Below are 16016 nucleotides of genomic sequence, written 5' to 3' on the forward strand. Positions count from 1 at the left end.
GATGATGTCATTATGGCTTTGGCACTGGGTAAGGAGGCTGGAATAAATGGACTTTAAGGGCTTTTCTAAGGGCTTCTAAGATTCTATGGTTTAATCTTTCTCCAAAATTACTAAGCTTGAACAGAGGGCAAAAACACATCTGTTCTCATAACCAACATTTCTAATGATGCCTATGTTCTATATCAGTGCTTACCGTATTACCCCAAAACTTAGCAGCTTAAGATATGTGTTTGTGGGTCAGAGTTATGGAAAGGCCTCTACATTGTCTGGCACTCAGCTGGAAAGAGTCCATGCCTTGGAGGAGGTTGGAATTACCTAGAGCTGTGCTGTCCAATACAGTAGACACTAACCACATATGACGATTAAGTACTTGAAATATATCTAGTCTGAATTGAGTTGTGCTCTGAGTGAAACACACACACACACTTTCAAAGATGGTATGAAAATAAAAGAATTTAAACTATCATTAATAAGTTGTATATTGATTATATATTGAAATAATAACATGTGGATATATTGGGTGAAATCAATTATATTAACAACATCAATGTGTTCATGTGTTTTTTTTAATTTTTAAAATATGGCTAATAGAAAATTTAAAATTATATGTATAGTTTATATTATAATCTTATTGGACACCATTGATATTAAGGTGTTGATGGTGGCTATAGACTGGCATCACAGCTAGGAAACTGACTGGAACACTTACATGTGGTCTTTTCATGTCAGTAAGGCTTGCAGTCTCAGGATAGCTGAAATATTTGTATGGTAGCATAAGGCTTCAAAGGTAAGCTTTCTAGTATTCAATGTAAAAGCTGCATTGACTTTTTTATTTAGCCCTGGAAGTCATATGCATCACCTTACTGCATTCTATTAGTTACAAGAAAACCATAAACCAGCACAGATTCAAGAGAAGGAGCACACTATAGAGGAGCATGTGGGATGGAGGCATGTGGGCTGCTCAGCCTTCTTGGAAAATATAATCTTCTACAATTTGTTACCAGCATATACCAACAGAGTTATAAAATCTCCTAATTCAGATTGAAAGGGCCATTCTTAAGTTTAAGTAAAGTCCTAGATATGAGATAGATTAGAGTTTTTCTAAAGAGACCCTTAAATCTTGAAATCAAGCAAATATGTTATGCTTAGGAATTACATTAATAGCCACTATTAAAGGTGAATATAATTACAATGCAAACTGTCATTTAACTGTTTAAAATGCTGTCCATATGCTAAGAAAAAAAGTCATAAATCCAGTCTTTCAGGTCTCAACTTACTTAAATTAAGTAATAAATCCAATACATAAGATACTATTAAAATAAAGGTTAATAGAATAGGCTTTGGATCATACACACGTAGGCCCTATAAGTTTCCTCATCTATAAAAAAATGTAACAATACCTAGGATAATTTTAGGGAAGATTATATAGGAAAACAAATCAATGGCTTAACGCTACATATACTGAGGCCTCACTGTTGTTATTAGAGAGAATGCACTTCAACATAATAAAGGTCATATATAACATACTCAAAGCTAACCTCATACTCAATTGTGAAGAGCTAAAAGCTTTTCCTCTAAGATCAGGAATGCTTCAAGGATGCCCACCCTAACCACTTTTATTCAACATAATACTAGAAATCCTTGCCAGAGAAAATGTGGCAAGAAAATATATAAAAGTCATCCAAATTAAAATGAAAGAAGTAAAATTCTCTCAATTTGCAGATGACACAGTATATATAGAAAATCCTAAGGACTCCAAAAACACAAACAAACAAACAAAAAACTGTTAGAACTAATAAAAAAAATTTAATAAGTTTCAGGATATAAAATCATTATACAAAAATCAAATGCATTTCTATATAATAATGACATATATGAAAGAGAAATTAAGAAAACAATCCCAATAAAATACCTAGGATAAATTTAACCAAGGAGGTAAAAGATCTGTACATTGAAACTATAAGATATTGGTGAAAAAAATGAAGATATAACTAAATAGAAAGATATTCTATGTTAATAGATGGAAAGAATTAATATTGTTAAAATGTCCATATTACCCAAAGCAATCCACACACTCAATCTGAGGCCTATTAAAATTCCAATGGTATTTTTCACAGGCATAGAAAAAGTAATCCTAAAATTTGTATGAAACCACCAAAGTCCCTGAATAGCCAAAGCTATCTTGAGAAAGAAGAACAAAGCTGGAAACATCCCAGTCTGATTTGAAAGTGTATTACAAGACATAATAATAATTTTAAAAAAACATATGATATTGGCATAAAAACAGACACATAAATCAATGGAATAAAATAGAGATCCTAGAAATAAACCTATGCATATAGGGTTAAGAAATTTATTACAAAAGAGCCAAGAATATACAATGGGAAAAGGATAGTTTCTTTAATAAATGGTGGGAAAACTGGACAGCTAGATGTAAAAGAATGAAACTGGCCTCCTATCTTATACTACATATATACAAAAATCAACTCAAAATGAATTAAAGACTTGGACCCTAGATCTGAAACAATAAAACTCCTAAAAGAAAACATTGAGGTCAGTTCCTTGACTGGTCTTGGCAGTGGTTTTTGTGGTTTGTTTGCTTGTTTGTTTGTTTTTAATTTGACACCAAAAGCAAAGGCCACAAAGTAAAAATCAACAAGTGGACCTAAATAAAACTAAAGAGCTTCTGCAGAGCAAACAAAACCATCAACAAAATGAAAAGGCAACCTAAAGAATGTGAGAAAACATTTTCAAATCATATATCTGATAAGAAGTTAGTATGCAAGAAATATAAGGAACAGATATAACTCAATATAAAAAAATAAAGACCTCACAATCCAAATGGGAATAAGATCTGAATGGATATTTTCCCAAAGAAGACATACAAATGCTCAATAGGTACATGAAAAGGTGCTCAACATCACTAATCATCAGGTAATGCACATCAATACCACAGGGAGATATCACCTCACACCTGTTACAATGGCTATCGTCAAAAAGACAAGAAACAGCCCTAGCTGTCTTGGCTCAGTGGGTAGAACGTTAGCCTGCGATTGAAGGGTACCAGGTTCCATTCTGGTCAAGAGCTCGGGCCTCTGTTGCAGGCTCGATGTCTGGCCCGGGTCGGGGCATGTGTGGGAGGCAACTAATAGATGTTTCTCACATATATGTTTCTCTTTCTCTGTCTCTCCTTCTCCCTTCTACTGTCTCTAAAAATAAATGGGAAAGTATCCTCAGGTGAGGATGGAGAGAGAGAGAGAGAGAGAGAGAGAGAGAGAGAGAGAGAGAGAGAGAGAGAGAAGAAACAAGCATTGGCAAAGATGTGAAGAGAAGAGAAAAAGGGAATCCTTAGGTACTCTTGAGTATGGAGGTTTCTCAAAAAATGAAAAAAAAAACCTACCATGTGATTCAGTGATTCCACTTCTGGGTATATAAAACAAAAATGAAACCAAGATACTGAAGAGATATCTGCACTCCCATGTTCATTGTAACATTACTCACAATAGTCAAGATATGAAAACAAACCTGTGTCCATCAGTAACAGAATAAAGACAATGTAGGGCAGAATCCAAGATGGCAAACAGAATAGGTAGAAGTTTCACTCACCTCTGCCCAGGACCTACAATTAAAATATAGAACAATCAAAAAAAATAAAAATAATAAAAATAAAATAAAATAAAATATAGAACAATCAACCTGAATAACCAACTGAAGACTAGCTGAACAGAAGTCTTATAACCAAGGGTTTACAGAAGGCACAATGAGACTAGCAGGAAGGGCAGAGACGTGAAAAAGGCTGGCCCTGCATCCATGTGGCTGAGAATCTGGAGGAATAGCTTAACTGCAAATGTCCCTCTTGATGAGCATGGGGTCTCAACCCCATGCCAGGCTCCCCAGCTGCCTACAGATGCCATTTTTCCTGGGTCAAGCACTCCTCTCCATACAGTGTCAGCCTGGGAGAATGAAATAGCCCCACCCTCCTGACTCCCTGTTGCCAGGCCCTGCAGAGAAGTCAGCTGCCTGGGCCCTGGTGTAGAGGTCTGGGCAGATTCAGGCGATATTGGGATGTCAAAGACTGAGTTGTGTAGCTTTGGGGTGGGGCCCTTCACCCCACATCCATGAGCCTGACCAGAGTTGCCCGCCCCACCCCCCATGAGAGATCCACTACCCAAAGCAATCTATAGATTCAAAGCAATTCCTATCAAAATGCCAATGGTGTATTTTGCAGAATTAGCACGAATAATCCAATAATTTATATGAAACCACAAAAGACCCTGAATAGCCAGAGCAATTTTTAGAAAGAATAACAAACTTGGAGTTATCTGAGTTCTTTATAAATTTTGGACATTAATCCCTTATTGGCTGTATCATTGGTGATACTTTTCCCATTGAAAAGTTTTTTAGTTTGTTTGTTGTTGCTTTTTTTGTTTTGTTTTGTTTTCTTGATGGTTTCCTTTGCTTGGCAAAAAAACTTTAGTTTGATGTAGTCCCACATGTTTATTTTTTCCTTTGTTTCCCTTGCCTGAGGAGATATATCAGAAAAGAATATTGCTAGGAGAAATGTATGACATTTTACTGCCTATGGGAAAGCTGTGATGGTAGTCCCAGAAAGTAGATTCTGATTTTCAGAAACTAAGGCAGGAATGACAGGGCTATGTTACAAATCTTTGGTAACTGAGGGGCAACTTTAAAAGGTGAAGGCAATATAGGTGAGCAAAGTGAGACAGCTAACTATATTTACCTAAACTGTAGTTTCTCCTAGGGTTAACCTTGGCAGAACATGATAAAATTAACAAATTCCTTTGAAGCAGAAAACTGCTGTCCTAGTGCTCAATGATGAATAAACAGCCCAAAGTCCAGGCTGAACTTATTTGCTCCATAAATCTAAATACAGTGATGGTGTTTAGAGAGGGCTTCAGGGATGGAGGCTCTCTGTTGTGTTTTTCTTCCCCTTGCTGATTCAAGTTCCACCAAGAAAGAAAAGGAAGGCGTTAAAAAACATGTAATATGGAGCAAATCATAATTGTTTCTTTATAGTTCCATTAGGGGTGCTCCATACTTTTCTTGGGGTCAGCTGAAGGGATTCCTTTTATGTATAATTATATACTCATGCTAGTTTTCTAATTTTCTTACATCTTAATATCTTTATTGATGTGGATAGCAAGCAGTGGTCCCACAGGAAAGGCCATTCTAGATTGTGTTTATTGAGACCTATATTTAGTTGATCTGAATTATCCTTTTAAAATTTAATTTTTCCCATCAACATTTATCCCCTCTATGCCCTCTTCCACATCCCTCCCCCTGCCATCACCACACTTTTGTCCATATCCATGAGTTCCCTCTTTTTCCTTTTTTTGCTCCACCACCCCCACCAGAACTGAATTATCTTTTAACACTGAGATGATATTAATTTGGCACCCACTAAAAATAAATGAAAATTAGTTGTGATAAAAGAATGCAACAGGCTAAAAACATGAGCTTGTTATGGAAATGAAAAATATTAACAATAAAAACAAAACACCTGTGTGGTGAATAATATAAATTTCAAAAATGTTACCACAAAATAGTATACTTAAGTTATCTTACCTAATAATAGACAAATATGCAAATTGACTGTACCTTCGCTACGCCCACCAGCCAATCGGATGAGTATGTAAATTAACCAAACAAAGATGGCAGTAAATTTGCATATGTAGGCACCCAGCGGCAATCGGAGCCTGCAATCAGAGCTGAGAGGTCCCCTGTCCAGGTCTAACGCCTTGAGGAGTTAGGCCTGGGCAGGGGTGGAGCCGGCGATCACGGGGAGCATGGGTGGAGCCGGCAATCGCGGGAGACTAGGGATCCCCTGCCCAGGCCTAACACCTTGACCAGAGGTGTTAGGCCTGGGCAGGGGTGAAGCCAGCAATCGCAGGGAGCAGGGGCAGGGGCGGAGCTGGCGATCATGGGGAGCAGGGGCGGAGCCGGCGATGGCGGGATCTGGGGGTCCCCTGCCAGGCTTAATGCCTCAGTCAGAGGCATCAGGCCTGGGCAGGGGTGGAGCCGGCGATGGCAGGGAGCAGGGAGGGAGCCGGCGATGGTGGGGAGCAGGGGCAGAGCCAGCAATCACAGGGAGCAGGGGCAGAGCCAGTGATGATGGGGAACTAGAGGTCCCCTGCCCAGGCCTAATGACTCAGCCAGAGGCGTTAGGCCTGGGCAGGGGCTGAGCTAGCAACTGGTGTGAACTACAGAGGAAACACCTTTTCTGACTGCTCAATGGCTAAGCTTCCTGTATGCCACTGGTAATATTCTTAGTAACTTGGGTAATAAGAATCCAATAAGGTGATCTAGGGTTTTTTACCACACTCCTGGAGAAAAAAAGGAAGGTCCGCTGCTGGAGGGTTAAGAAATGTCATATCCTGTCCTAGCTGGTTTTGCTCAGTGGATAATGCCTCGGCCTGCCCATTGCAGGGTCTGGGTTCAATTCTGACCAAGGGCATGTACCTAGGTTGCAGGCTCCTCCCTGGCCCGGGCCCAGGTCAGGGCTCATGCAGGAGGCAACCAATCAAAGTGTTCCTCTCACTTTGATATTTCTCTCTGTCTTTCCCTTTCTCTTCCACATTCTCTAAAAATCAATGGAAACATAACCTCAAGTGAGGATAAAAAAAGAAAGAAAGAAATGTCATATCCTATGAAAGACACATCTTGAAAATGCCTAAAGAAAGTTGTAATTTTTTCATGGTGAAGGGACTGGAGTCCGTGTTGATGAAAACACCATGGTGGCTGCGGTGACTGGCAGTGGCTGCAACAGCAGGGTGATGGGGCTGGTGCCTTCCCCTGATCAGCCCGGTCAACTCCCACAAAGGGAGGCCAGACTATGGCTTAGGCCCGCTCCCCAAGGGGAGCAGGGAGCAGGGAGTAGGACATCCCCTGAGGACTCCCAGTATGTGATAAGGGGCAGGCTGGGCTGAGGGAACCCCCTCCAGTGCACAAATTTTTGTGCACCAGGCCTCTAGTCTATCTATATAAAAGGTTAATATGCTAAGTGTCCGACTGTCCAAACGGTTGCTATGATGCACACTGACCACCAGGGGGCAGACGCTCAACGCAAGAGCTGCTGTGATCCGCACTGACCATTTACAGAGAAACAGCACCATGGACCTGGCGCCCACAAATCAACACTTGGCTTCCCCCAAGTGGGACACAGGCCCCGCCACCACCCTGAAGCAACAGCCCACCAAACCGCAGCTGATGCTGCTGAGACTCCATGGCGCAAAATGCAGCCCACAGCCCAGCCCAGCCCGGAAAAGGTCACTGTGGGCGCCGGTTAATGATGCCACATAGCAACGCCTGGCTTTCTCTCCCTAGCAACTAGCCTCCTTGCAGTTTCCTCAGCCCAGGAACATGGCTTGCTTTATAGCCAGGTGCAAACATTTTACAGTTTAACCAAATGTTTGTGAAGCGTTTTCCCGTGCCTCATCTCATTTGATCCTTACAGAAGTCCTAGAGTAGGTAGATAGGAGACTTGGTGGAATCCTATTTTCTTTTCATTAGCAGAAAAACAGAGATTTAGAAAGCTTAGAAACTTGACCCGACTGAAAAGAAATAAGAAATGGTGGACCTTGAAAATGACTTCAGGTTTTCTCACTGCGCAGAATATAGTCAAACACTGCTGCAGTTAAATATTTTACCCTTTGTTCTCCCTGCATGATCTATAATAATAATCTGCTTTGTGTTGATATTTACTGCTGTGTTGCTGACAAATACCTGAAAGAGAAGTTGGGGTGCTTCACTGGCCTGGAAAAAGTTTAGCTAAGTCAGAAAGCAGGTATAATTAAGCAAGTTTATATATATATTTGTGTGTTTCCATCTGTCATTGTCAATTGTGAATTTGGTTGACACTTCTATTATAGAGAAAGGGCGAGTAGCGATATTAAAATATTTCTTCTAATCAATTTACTTTCAATGTGCACAAATTCATGCACCGGGCCACTAGTATAGAAAGTTAAAATAGGTGAAACAATAATTGCTCCATTTTTAAAAATACGAATTGATCACTATGTGCCAAGAAGCCAAATTGAGTATAAGTAGATACTGTTTTTTCCTTTAAGTTTCCATTTATTGAATTTATTGGGGTGACATTGGTTAATAAAGTTATACAGGTTTCAGTTATACAATTCTACAATATATTATCTCTATACTGCATTGTGTCTTCACCACCCCAAGCCAAGTCTCCTTAGATCACCATTTATCGCCCTTTTACCTTCTTTTACCTCTAGCAATCATCATACTGTTTTCTGTGTCCATGAGTCTATTTTTGTTTCTTTGCTTAATCCCTTCACCCTTCTCACCCAGCCTCCAACCCTCTCCCCTCTGACAGCTGTCAGTCTGTTCTCTATATCCATGAGTCTGTCTCCCATTTTGTTAGTTTATTTTGCTCATTAGAATCCACATATAAGTGAAATCATATGATATCTGTCTTTCTCTGACTGGCTTATTTCACTTAGCATACTACTCTCTAGATTCATCCATGCTATTACAAAAGGTAAGATTTCCTTCTTTTTAAATGGCTGAGTAATATTCTATTGTGTAAATGTACCAAAGCTTTTTTAGCCTCTCATCTACTAACGGGCACTTGGAATGCTTCTAAATTTTAGTTACTGTAAATAACGCTGCGTGAATTTAGGTGTGAAACTATTCTTTTGAATTAGTGTTTCTGGTTTCTTTGGATATAGTCCCAGAAGTGGAATTGCTGGGTTATAAGGCAGTTCCATTTTTATTTATTTATTTATTTTTTAATATATATTTTTATTGATTTCAGAGAGGAAGGAAAGGGAGAGAGAAACATCAATGATGAGAGAGAATCACTGATAGGCCACCTCCTGCACGTCCCCTACTGGGGATTGAACCCGCAACCCGGGCATCTGCCCTTTGCCAGAATCGAACCCAGGCCCCTTCAGTCCGCAGGCCCACGCTCTAGCCACTGAGCAAGACCAGCCAGGGCATCCATTTTTAATTTTTTTTTTTAATTTTTTTAGGTAACTCCATACTCTTTTCCACAGTCTGCATTCCCACCAACAGTGCATCAGGGTTCCTTTTCTCTGCATCCTCACCAACACTTGTTTGTGGATTTATTGATGATATCCATTCTGACAGTTTTGTTTTTAAATTGCATTTCTATGATGATTAGTGACCATAAGCATCATTTCATATGTCTATTGGCCATCTGTATATCCTCTTTGGAGAAGTGTCTATTCAGATCCTTTGGTCATTTCTTAATTGAATTGTTTGTTTTTTGGTGTTGAGTTTTATAAGTTCCTTATAAATTTTGAATATTAAGCCAATAAGTAGGTACTTATATAAGCAAATAAATTTCCACAATTTTGATGAAATTTAAAAAATATTGAGTACACTTTTTAAATACAAGTCTACTAATTAAAAGAATTATTTTTTGTTACTTAATTGAAGCTCAACATTAGTGTTCTCTCTCATCCAATTGATTGCAAATGTTTTTCTGTAAAAATCATTCCTGCTACTGGAGCCACACAAAAATAGGCTGTCGACTGGATTTTGCCCACTGGCAACAGATTGCTGATCATTGGTAGATGCTTGGAAAAAGACTCATCAAAGCACTGTCTATAAAAGAGCAAGTAATAGTTAACCAGTAACATCCCTTGGTTACTGTTTTCCATGTGTCGTTACTGGGTCCTGGTACCAGAATAATGCACTAGTCTGCCAACCAAATATAAGGAGTCCTTAACATAAACTTGGAATCTTTTAGCTGAGACAGTAATATGAAAATGATAGTAAATACATGATATAAGAAAAGGAACCCAGCACAGAGCAGTGTGAGCAGCTAACACAGAAAGGGGAAGAAAAGGACTTTCAGAATGGGTAAGATGGAGGAGATTCTTTCTTGTGAGTGATAAACAGTATAGCCTGTTCCTTAAGTGAAAAGGAACTAGAAATTTAAATCAGATCTACTCAAATGGTATTTATTTGTGTTCAAATTAATTGTTAGTAAAATGGATATCACTTTTATTCTAGAATCTGTGTGGCTTCAGTTCTTACATACAAATCCCTTCAAAAGTCTTAAGAAACATCCTACATGTGTATATGGTATTTTGGACAGATTGGTGCCTATTGCAATCAAGACTGAGCTTCAAAGTGAAGAAAAAAGGATAACCGAGCCATGACCTCACTCCTTTATCTTTCTCTCCAACCAAATGTTCTATTAACATGACAAGTTATGTCTATTACATAAGAATGTCTTTGTCCATATCCAGGTTCTATTTCTCAGCAGGTACAAGTATCCATTAGAAAAGACCCAGTTAAAGAACTAAGACTCTAGAATTAGGCTTCTGGGTTTAAATCTCAATGTTACCCTCTGTGACCTTGGGCAAGTTACTTTTTGTCTCAGTATCAGTTAGTTCAGCTGTAAAATGGGGTAACAGGTCTACATCATTGGATTTTTGTGAGCATCGAGTTAATTCCTATAAGCTATTTATCATCCTGCCTGGTCCATATTATATGCTCAATACATATCAGCTACTTCTATAATATGATCATCCAATTTACCTATGATCTTTATCATAATGGCAATATCACTTTTGATATGCAATGAATAGACAATTCACAAATTCATTCACAAATATTTTCTGTGCCAAGCATTACTATAGTCACTGGATAGCATAAACAAAATAGATAAGTATCTAGTCTTGTGGTACTTTCATCCTGTTGGGAGGAGGGGAGAACAGAAAATACAACAACAACATGCAATCAAATAAAATGTAACATGTCAGATTTGGAGAAAATGAACACAGGAGTAAAATAGAGAGTATTGAGAGAAGAGAGATTACAATAGGCTGGGTGATCATGAGGTCTTCCTGGATGCAGTGGACTTCTCTCCTAAGGGGTTGAGAGACCTGAGCTATGTTGTCAGACTTAGCACATAAAAATACAGAAGTCTAGTTAAAGTCCACTGAGCATCCTGTATTTTCTTTGGCAACAATGTCTGGGACTGAAGGATGAGTTTTATTTTGGAATAAAGGTCAAATAAGTTTCAGTGATAATTCTGATGGGAATGGGGTATCACAAGGTGTGAAAGGGAGAAGGTCACAGAGCTCTGGGGCTCCATTTGCACTGCTGTTGAGGTCTGGGCCAGGATATCCTATTCTGATTAGCACCTGATGTTGTGAGATTTCTGCCTGTGAGTGGGTAGGAAATGAAACATGTAGAACTCTATGGCTTCCTCCTAACTCCTAATATTTATTGCCTTTAAGACAGACTTAAAATGATCTTAGATGTCAGGTCATACAATCCTTAGGAAACAGATTGAAAAGTTTCAAATGAGTTGCTCAATATCATGAATAGTGCCTCTCTGAACCTGGATTATTGGTTTAAATGCTCAAAAGATCAGTAAACTGCAAGAAAAAATTTCCCGTATATAGTTTTTTCTTTTGTTCCCCACCATGTAATTTTTCACTGTTTCCCCTATGTAATTTTTCACCCATGGTCCAGTATAGCAGAGTTTTCTCCAAAAGGATGCTTTCAAGAGTGGGTAGTGGTAGTTTCTGTTATACAATGTAATTCTCTTTCTAATGATTCAGTGTTGTTCTTTTATACACAGGAAAGCATTGGCTTCATCTCAGCTATGGGATGATGGTGGTAATGTTGAGTATTGTATGAAATTGAAAGATGGAGCCAGCTCACTTGGACATGAGGTCAGGGGTTTTTGTCCATTTTGTTCATTTTTGAAAGTTCAGTTTCTATAACAATGCTTAGTACATAGTTGGTACTCGGTAAATATGAATATGAATAATGAATAAGAATTGCAATATTATGAGGTTTTCTTAAAGTCAAAAATTGATTTTTGTTACATCACTATGAAATAATGCTTATCTGTATGCTTCTTCTCCAAATAAATATGTTAGAGATGTTTTCTTGCAGATGCTGAAAAAAATGTATGTCGTAGTGGTTCAGAAAATAGGCCTCACTTCACACTTCCTAATCATGTGACTTTTCCTTATCTTTGAACCTCTTCCATAAAACAGGGGCGATAATACTAGTATCACACTAGTGTTTCTTTTCTCATCAAAATTTTGAAATCAGTTGATATATAGATCATTTAGATCAGTGCTTGTCACATACCAGGCACTGGAATTCTATTATTTAATACTAGGGGTCCAATGTATGAATTCATGCACCTTGAAAGGAACTGTGGGCTGTGAGTCTGTAGTGGGCACAAGGGCAGGTTTTGGCCCATCCTCCATGCCCCCTCCTGGCTCCTCCTGCCACAGCCTCTGGTCCCCTCCCTGCCAGCAGCCCTGCTCCCACCGCCGCCACTCCCACATGATGATGGTGCCAGTCCTGCTCGCACCCATTGATGGCATGAAGCCACTGGGGCTGGCGCCAGCAGCAGATGCGAGTGGCATCTGCCCCGATTGGCTCTCAGGAGCAGGGGGAGGTGGAGAAGCCCTCAGGGGCAATCGGGGCCGGCAGCCACCACTCACACCTGCTGATGGTGCCAAGTGATCAGGGCAGGTGCCGGGTGCCGGCAGCAGGTGCGAGCGCCGGGTAGGACCACGGCGCAGGGGAGCAAAGAATTTTCAGTAACCATCAGAGGCTCACCCTGATGACAGCGACTGGTGCCCCACCTTGATCTGGCACCCCCGCTCACCTGCTCCACCATCCCGCTGTGGCCAATCGATGCCCACCATGTTCTGCGCTCTGCCACCTGCTGCCGACACCCACCATGTTCCGTGCATACCCCCTGGTGGTCAGTGCACGTCATAGTGATTGGTTGTTCAGCTGTTCTGCCATTCAGTCTATTTGCATATTAGGATTTTATATATATAGATTATAGTAACCTTATATTATTCCTAATATGTCTTCTATTATCCCCAATATAATGCTGAGCACATTGTTTGTCATCTATAATGATCATCAGGTGATTATATAATGTTTATATATTAGAAAAAAGTTTAAACTATTCTTGACCTCGAGTGCAAACATATTTATAAGGCAAGGAGGCAGTGCCTTCCCCTTCTAGTCATGGGCCATATCCACTTTGGCAAGTTCAAGGCCTTTGATAAGCTTTTGTGGTCAGGAATCCAAAGCAAATACAACTGAGAGTGAGGTGGCGCAGTGGCTTGTTAAGATGTGTATTTGCACCTTATCCCCTTCCACCTGTGCCTATGCACAAAGTATATCACAAAGTACACTAGAAGATCTAAAATCTATTCTTTACAATTAAGCAATGTTTAATTACTTTTAAACAAAGATAAAGATATTTTCTCCCTCAAATCAAGTTTTAAATATCAAAACTTGCTTATAAAAATTTAAAACTTTCAGCTATCTAAATATTTCAAATAAAATCCATTAAAAACTTCTCAAATGTTCTTTATATTCCAGATATGTCAACCTAGAATCCTTCAGAGATATTTCAGTCTCTCTCTCTTCACTGGATGACTTTTTCTTGCTGCTGGCATTGTCTTTGCTTTCTTATGTTGTGGTTGATTACTGTCTTGAACCTCAGATCCTCCATTTAGAGTCTTTGAACCTGCTTGTTCCTTTCCTAGCTTTTTGTTTGGCCCTTTCTTCCCTTGATCTTTGGTTTTATTTGCTCCCTCATGCTGTCTTTGTTCGACAAGAGATTTATTCAGCACTTGTGTGATTATAGAATCTCCTACACCAACCAGAAAAATGTTTTTAAACTGGTTAAACAACATTGCAGACTTTTCCATGATAATCTCACTTTGGATCTCTGTATTTTTTTCAGTGTGGTAATTATCTGTGTGTTCCTGAAACTTGTTGCATTGTGACCTGAAGTGAAGCAAGTTCATCCAAGGCCTCAGTACATCTGTTCTTATCAAGATAATCAATTTTGAGTGAATTTTTTATTTCAGCATGTCCCATTGATATTTCACACTTCTCCATTTTCTTAACTTTTGGCTTCTTTCCTTCATCTTTATTCCACTGCCCAGTTTCCATTTGTTCCTCTTGTGTTTTCTATCTGTTGTTTCTTTCTCATGTTGGCCTTTGGGCATATTCCTTCTCTGAGCAGTCTGAAAGTTTCTTCTAGCTTTTCTCTTCACCTTGATCATCTCCTTCTTCAGAATCAGAGGTTGATGTAACCTTTGTTTTAAATAAATTTTTCCTTTTTGATTCAATTTCTTTCTTCCCCTCCTTTTTGTCTGACTCTTGGCTTGTTTTTTTTTTTTTTTCCTTCTGGCCCTCTTCATCCTTTTTAAAGCTGTTTTATAGGTTGTTTTCCTCTTGCCCCTTTTCTTACTTTTGTATTTTTGTTGTTGTTTTTAATCCTCAGCTAAGTATATTTTTTCCATTGATGTTTAGAGAGAGTGGAAGGGAAGGGGTAAGACAGAGAGAGAAACATCGATGTGAGAGAGAAACATTGATTGGTTGCCTCCTGCACATGCCCTGACTGGGGCTGGGGATCAAGCCTGCAACCGGGGTATGTGCCCTTGACCAGAATAAAACCTGAGACCCTTTAGTCCACAGGCTGATGCTCTAACCACTGAGTCAAACCTGTCAGGATACTTTTGTTTTCTTTAGTTATATGTCACTCTATGAAGGGCAGGTCTGTTTTATCATTTTGGGAATGCCTCTTGGTTTTGGAATCTTGATTTCTGTAGCTGCAGGTAGTCCTCTTTTAGGACTCACTTTTAGATTAACAGGTGCTATTGCTGTTGTCATTTCTCCTATTGCCTCAGTTTCTACTTGCTTTGCTGCCTTTCTGTAAAATCTATCTTAAATTACTATGTATTTCTTGAGTGCCAGATCCACATAACCAAATACCTGCTGCACATCACCAGATTTCCCATTTAGCATTAGAGCTAGCTGTTATTGAGCACTTGAAATGAGTACTTGTCAGGCGCTGTCCTAAAATGCTTTAGAAATATCTCATTTAATCCTTATTTTAACACTCACTATAACCCTATGAGGTACTTTATTATCCTAACTTTAGAAAGAGGAAACTGAGACATAGATAATTTAAGTAGTTTTCCCAGGTTGTAAAGGTGTTAAGTGCTAGAGCTGGAATTTGGGGCCTTGGATAGTCTGACTTCAGAGCCGATCACTAATGGCAGTGTGCTGTTGCCTCACTTGCCTAACCTCTCAGGCTACTCAGAGCCTGTGCCATGCCCAAGCAGCAGTGTCCAGGACTCCTGAGGATACACTACTTTAGCTGAATCCAAAAAAACCTTTACAGATCCCCTATTACCTGCTGGGTGCTCAGTTTCAGTTCTTTGCAACCATTATCAGGGGCAGTTTGGCGATCTTATTCAAATATCAAACTCTCTGAGTCTAAAATGCTTCCCAAATCTCATGCAATTTTAGAGTTAGAGCCTACATCAGGAGGAAGATCTGGGTCAGATATGAATTACTGTTGCCTCCTAAAAGCCTCATGGTTATTGACAAATTCTGTTTATAGAATACTGTGGCTGTGATGTTGCCATGGTCACTTTCACTATGTTGCTACTGGGCCCTGAGGCAAAGTGGAAAAGCTGGAACTGAAAGCATCCATTTTAGCATTTATAGAGTTTGACCTTCCAGGCTGTTTTCTCCATCTGGAATCCCTGGACTCATAGCTATCCAACACCCCCCTTCTGATTCTTCCCTTATAGCTACCACTTAAAATATGGACAATAAGAATTATAGCTATAATATCTTAATTATCTATGAGGAGCCAAGTAGTACACTGTCCATTTAATCTTTTCCACAATTCTGTAAGAAAGTATTATCACTGCCATTTTATACATGAGAAACTGAGGCTTAGAGAGGCAAACTAATTTGCCCAAGCTCTAATTTGCTTCTTCAGATCACCTTGAGCAGGGCTGAAGAAAGGGGAGGAGAGAACCAGGGTCTTCATGGCTCAGGAAGAGGCCAGCTCAAATTCCTTCTCCATTCCCCAAGGAACCAGATTTTGCCTTTCCTGCCTCTGATATTGCCTCACACTTGGGCACAATGGACTTTAATAATAATACTGATATTATGTCATTACATATGTATAACTCTTTTTT

The 16016-nt window shown here is 39.4% G+C and overlaps 1 pseudogene; it reads right to left on the reverse strand.

Moving 5' to 3' along the window:
- Positions 1-9464: 9464 nt before the first annotated feature.
- Positions 9465-15402, reverse strand: LOC102428703 (annotated as a pseudogene).
- Between the last annotated feature and the right edge of the window lie 614 nt (positions 15403-16016).

This window comes from Myotis lucifugus, unplaced genomic scaffold (assembly GCF_000147115.1).
Source record: "Myotis lucifugus unplaced genomic scaffold, Myoluc2.0 scaffold_71, whole genome shotgun sequence".
In the NCBI taxonomy this organism is placed as follows: domain Eukaryota; kingdom Metazoa; phylum Chordata; class Mammalia; order Chiroptera; family Vespertilionidae; genus Myotis; species Myotis lucifugus.